Here is a 6,119-nt window from a genome sequence, read left to right as displayed (position 1 = left end):
TACAGAAATCCTTCCCAATCTTCTTCTAGAAGTTACACGGAGGTCTGCAGAGTGTTCCGCAAGAAGCAAAAGATAGTGGTCCAAAACTCCTTCTTTTCCAAAATAATGTGAGTGGAAAAGGAAGAGGAGTGGAAAAGTACTGGTTTCTATTACTTTGAAAGCTGCCCGCACTATCCCGGTGTGGTGCGGCTTGCTCTTCGCCTTTGGGAAGCTGCCGCTCTCTCTGTCTCCCAGTGGCGAAGAAGCAGCTTCTTTGCGCGTACATCATTTGGCCGGTCGCGCTGTGTTCCAGAGAGCGGCTTGTGCCGAAAGATGCCCGGGACCAGCACTTAGCTTCGGAGAGCTCCGTATCTTCGTCTTCTGCCTCTCTTGTCTCCTAACACTCAGCAAAATGCTTTTCCTCAAGAATTTTAAGGAGAAACTGTGGAAATACAGAAATCCTTCCCAATCTTCTTCTAGAAGTTACACGGAGGTCTGCAAAGTGTTCCGCAAGAAGCAAAAGATAGTGGTCCAAAACTCCTTCTTTTCCAAAATAATGTGAGTGGAAAAGGCAAGAGAGTGGTAAGGTACTGTTTTCTATAAGTTTGAAAGCTAGGCACAGTATACTGGTGCGGTGCGGCTTGTTCCTCGCCTTTGGGAAGCTGCCGCCCTCTCTGTCTCCCAGTGGCGAAGAAGCAGCTCCTTTGCGCATACATCATTTGGCCGGTCGCGCTGTGTTCCAGAGAGCGGCTTGTGCCGAAAGATGCCCGGGACCAGCACTTAGCTTCGGAGAGCTCCGGATCTCCGTCTTCTGCCTCTCTTGTCTCCTAACACTCAGCAAAATGCTTTTCCTCAAGAATTTTAAGGAGAAACTGTGGAAATACAGAAATCCTTCCCAATCTTCTTCTAGAAGTAGGACAGAGGTCTGCAAAGTGTTTCGCAAGAAGCAAAAGATAGTGGTCCAAAACTCCTTCTTTTCCAAAATAATGTGAGTGGAAAAGGCAAGAGAGTGGTAAGGCACTGTTTTCTATAAGTTTGAAAGCTACGCACAGTATACTGGTGCGGTGCGGCTTGTTCTTCGCCTTTGGGAAGCTGCCGCTCTCTCTGTCTCCCAGAGGCGAAGAAGCAGCTTCTTTGCGCATACATCATTTGGCCGGTCGCGCTGTGTTCCAGAGAGCGGCTTGTGCCGAAAGATGCCCGGGACCAGCACTTAGCTTCGGAGAGCTCCGGATCTCCGTCTTCTGCCTCTCTTCTCGCCTAACACTCAGCAAAATGCTTTTCCTCAAGAATTTTAAGGAGAAACTGTGGAAATACAGAAATCCTTCCCAATCTTCTTCTAAAAGTAGGACGGAGGTCTGCAGAGTGTTCCGCAAGAAGCAAAAGATAGTGGTCCAAAACTCCTTCTTTTCCAAAATAATGTGAGTGGAAAAGGAAGAGGAGTGGAAAAGTACTGGTTTCTATTACTTTGAAAGCTCCCCGCACTATCCCGGTGTGGTGCGGCTTGCTCTTCGCCTTTGGGAAGCTGCCGCTCTCTCTGTCTCCCAGAGGCGAAGAAGCAGCTTCTTTGCGCGTACATCATTTGGCCGGTCGCGCTGTGTTCCAGAGAGCGGCTTGTGCCGAAAGAAGCCCGGGACCAGCACTTAGCTTCGGAGAGCTCCGTATCTCCGTCTTCTGCTTCTCTTCTCGCCTAACACTCAGCAAAATGCTTTTCCTCAAGAATTTTAAGGAGAAACTGTGGAAATACAGAAATCCTTCCCAATCTTCTTCTAGAAGTTACACGGAGGTCTGCAGAGTGTTCCGCAAGAAGCAAAAGATAGTGGTCCAAAACTCCTTCTTTTCCAAAATAATGTGAGTGGAAAAGGAAGAGGAGTGGAAAAGTACTGGTTTCTATTACTTTGAAAGCTGCCCGCACTATCCCGGTGTGGTGCGGCTTGCTCTTCGCCTTTGGGAAGCTGCCGCTCTCTCTGTCTCCCAGTGGCGAAGAAGCAGCTTCTTTGCGCATATATCATTTGGCCGGTCGCGCTGTGTTCCAGAGAGCGGCTTGTGCCGAAAGATGCCCGGGACCAGCACTTAGCTTCGGAGAGCTCCGTATCTCTGTCTTCTACTTCTTTTGTCGCCTTACACACAGCAAAAAGCTTTTCCTCCATATCTTGCAAGGAGAAACTGTGCCAAGACAGAAAAGAACCCCTATCTTTTTCTTGAAGTTGCAGGAGGATCTTCTGAGTGTTTAGGAAAAAGGAAAACCTAGTGGTCCAAAACTCTTTCCATTGGACTAGAATGTGAGTGCCAAAGAGAAGAGAGTGGTCAAGTACTGGTTTCTGTATGTTTGAAACTTACTTACATTATAGCGGAGCGATGCGCTTGATTCCTCGCCTTTCCAAACCTGCCGCCCTCTCTGTCTCCCAGAGGCGAAGAAGCAGCTTCTTTGCGCGTACATCATTTGGCCGGTCGCGCTGTGTTCCAGAGAGCGGCTTGTGCCGAAAGATGCTCGGGAGCGGTACATAGCTTCGCAGAGCTCCGTATCTCCGTCTTCTGCTTCTCTTCTCGCCTAACACTCAGCAAAATGCTTTTCCTCAAGAATTTTAAGGAGAAACTGTGGAAATACAGAAATCCTTCCCAATCTTCTTCTAGAAGTTACACGGAGGTCTGCAGAGTGTTCCGCAAGAAGCAAAAGATAGTGGTCCAAAACTCCTTCTTTTCCAAAATAATGTGAGTGGAAAAGGAAGAGGAGTGGAAAAGTACTGGTTTCTATTACTTTGAAAGCTCCCCGCACTATCCCGGTGTGGTGCGGCTTGCTCTTCGCCTTTGGGAAGCTGCCGCTCTCTCTGTCTCCCAGTGGCGAAGAAGCAGCTTCTTTGCGCATATATCATTTGGCCGGTCGCGCTGTGTTCCAGAGAGCGGCTTGTGCCGAAAGAAGCCCGGGACCAGCACTTAGCTTCGGAGAGCTCCGTATCTCTGTCTTCTACTTCTTTTGTCGCCTTACACACAGCAAAAAGCTTTTCCTCCATATCTTGCAAGGAGAAACTGTGCCAAGACAGAAAAGAACCCCTATCTTTTTCTTGAAGTTGCAGGAGGATCTTCTGAGTGTTTAGGAAAAAGGAAAACCTAGTGGTCCAAAACTCTTTCCATTGGACTAGAATGTGAGTGCCAAAGAGAAGAGAGTGGTCAAGTACTGGTTTCTGTATGTTTGAAACTTACTTACATTATAGCGGAGCGATGCGCTTGATTCCTCGCCTTTCCAAACCTGCCGCTCTCTCTGTCTCCCAGAGGCGAAGAAGCAGCTTCTTTGCGCGTACATCATTTGGCCGGTCGCGCTGTGTTCCAGAGAGCGGCTTGTGCCGAAAGATGCTCGGGAGCGGTACATAGCTTCGCAGAGCTCCGTATCTCCGTCTTCTGCCTCTCTTCTCGCCTAACACTCAGCAAAATGCTTTTCCTCAAGAATTTTAAGGAGAAACTGTGGAAATACAGAAATCCTTCCCAATCTTCTTCTAGAAGTAGGACAGAGGTCTGCAGAGTGTTTCGCAAGAAGCAAAAGATAGTGGTCCAAAACTCCTTCTTTTCCAAAATAATGTGAGTGGAAAAGGCAAGAGAGTGGTAAGGCACTGTTTTCTATAAGTTTGAAAGCTACGCACAGTATACTGGTGCGGTGCGGCTTGTTCTTCGCCTTTGGGAAGCTGCCGCTCTCTCTGTCTCCCAGAGGCGAAGAAGCAGCTTCTTTGCGCATACATCATTTGGCCGGTCGCGCTGTGTTCCAGAGAGCGGCTTGTGCCGAAAGAAGCCCGGGACCAGCACTTAGCTTCGGAGAGCTCCGTATCTCTGTCTTCTACTTCTTTTGTCGCCTTACACACAGCAAAAAGCTTTTCCTCCATATCTTGCAAGGAGAAACTGTGCCAAGACAGAAAAGAACCCCTATCTTTTTCTTGAAGTTGCAGGAGGATCTTCTGAGTGTTTAGGAAAAAGGAAAACCTAGTGGTCCAAAACTCTTTCCATTGGACTAGAATGTGAGTGCCAAAGAGAAGAGAGTGGTCAAGTACTGGTTTCTGTATGTTTGAAACTTACTTACATTATAGCGGAGCGATGCGCTTGATTCCTCGCCTTTCCAAACCTGCCGCCCTCTCTGTCTCCCAGAGGCGAAGAAGCAGCTTCTTTGCGCGTACATCATTTGGCCGGTCGCGCTGTGTTCCAGAGAGCGGCTTGTGCCGAAAGATGCTCGGGAGCGGTACATAGCTTCGCAGAGCTCCGTATCTCCGTCTTCTGCTTCTCTTCTCGCCTAACACTCAGCAAAATGCTTTTCCTCAAGAATTTTAAGGAGAAACTGTGGAAATACAGAAATCCTTCCCAATCTTCTTCTAGAAGTTACACGGAGGTCTGCAGAGTGTTCCGCAAGAAGCAAAAGATAGTGGTCCAAAACTCCTTCTTTTCCAAAATAATGTGAGTGGAAAAGGAAGAGGAGTGGAAAAGTACTGGTTTCTATTACTTTGAAAGCTCCCCGCACTATCCCGGTGTGGTGCGGCTTGTTCTTCGCCTTTGGGAAGCTGCCGCTCTCTCTGTCTCCCAGTGGCGAAGAAGCAGCTTCTTTGCGCGTACATCATTTGGCCGGTCGCGCTGTGTTCCAGAGAGCGGCTTGTGCCGAAAGAAGCCCGGGACCAGCACTTAGCTTCGGAGAGCTCCGTATCTTCGTCTTCTGCTTCTCTTCTCGCCTAACACTCAGCAAAATGCTTTTCCTCAAGAATTTTAAGGAGAAACTGTGGAAATACAGAAATCCTTCCCAATCTTCTTCTAGAAGTTACACGGAGGTCTGCAGAGTGTTCCGCAAGAAGCAAAAGATAGTGGTCCAAAACTCCTTCTTTTCCAAAATAATGTGAGTGGAAAAGGAAGAGGAGTGGAAAAGTACTGGTTTCTATTACTTTGAAAGCTCCCCGCACTATCCCGGTGTGGTGCGGCTTGCTCTTCGCCTTTGGGAAGCTGCCGCTCTCTCTGTCTCCCAGTGGCGAAGAAGCAGCTTCTTTGCGCGTACATCATTTGGCCGGTCGCGCTGTGTTCCAGAGAGCGGCTTGTGCCGAAAGATGCCCGGGACCAGCACTTAGCTTCGGAGAGCTCCGTATCTTCGTCTTCTGCCTCTCTTGTCTCCTAACACTCAGCAAAATGCTTTTCCTCAAGAATTTTAAGGAGAAACTGTGGAAATACAGAAATCCTTCCCAATCTTCTTCTAGAAGTAGGACAGAGGTCTGCAAAGTGTTTCGCAAGAAGCAAAAGATAGTGGTCCAAAACTCCTTCTTTTCCAAAATAATGTGAGTGGAAAAGGAAGAGGAGTGGAAAAGTACTGGTTTCTATTACTTTGAAAGCTCCCCGCACTATCCCGGTGTGGTGCGGCTTGCTCTTCGCCTTTGGGAAGCTGCCGCTCTCTCTGTCTCCCAGAGGCGAAGAAGCAGCTTCTTTGCGCGTACATCATTTGGCCGGTCGCGCTGTGTTCCAGAGAGCGGCTTGTGCCGAAAGAAGCCCGGGACCAGCACTTAGCTTCGGAGAGCTCCGTATCTCCGTCTTCTGCTTCTCTTCTCGCCTAACACTCAGCAAAATGCTTTTCCTCAAGAATTTTAAGGAGAAACTGTGGAAATACAGAAATCCTTCCCAATCTTCTTCTAGAAGTTACACGGAGGTCTGCAGAGTGTTCCGCAAGAAGCAAAAGATAGTGGTCCAAAACTCCTTCTTTTCCAAAATAATGTGAGTGGAAAAGGCAAGAGAGTGGTAAGGTACTGTTTTCTATAAGTTTGAAAGCTAGGCACAGTATACTGGTGCGGTGCGGCTTGTTCTTCGCCTTTGGGAAGCTGCCGCTCTCTCTGTCTCCCAGTGGCGAAGAAGCAGCTTCTTTGCGCATACATCATTTGGCCGGTCGCGCTGTGTTCCAGAGAGCGGCTTGTGCCGAAAGAAGCCCGGGACCGCCACTTTACTTCAGAGAGCTCGGGATCTCTGTTTTCTGCTTCGTTTGTCGCCTTACACACAGCAAAAAGCTTTTCCTCTATATCTTGCAAGGAGAAACTGTGCCAAGACAAAAAACAACCCAAATCATTTTCTTGAAGTTGCAGGAGGATCTTCTGAGTGTTTAGGAAAAAGGAAAACCTAGTGGTCCAAAACTCTTTCCA

This window comes from Agelaius tricolor, unplaced genomic scaffold, assembly GCF_023055355.1.
Source record: "Agelaius tricolor isolate 1412-34295 unplaced genomic scaffold, bAgeTri1.0.p SCAF_32, whole genome shotgun sequence".
Classification (NCBI taxonomy): domain Eukaryota; kingdom Metazoa; phylum Chordata; class Aves; order Passeriformes; family Icteridae; genus Agelaius; species Agelaius tricolor.
The sequence above is the reverse complement of the archived record's forward strand: the minus strand, read 5'-3'. Positions refer to the sequence as shown.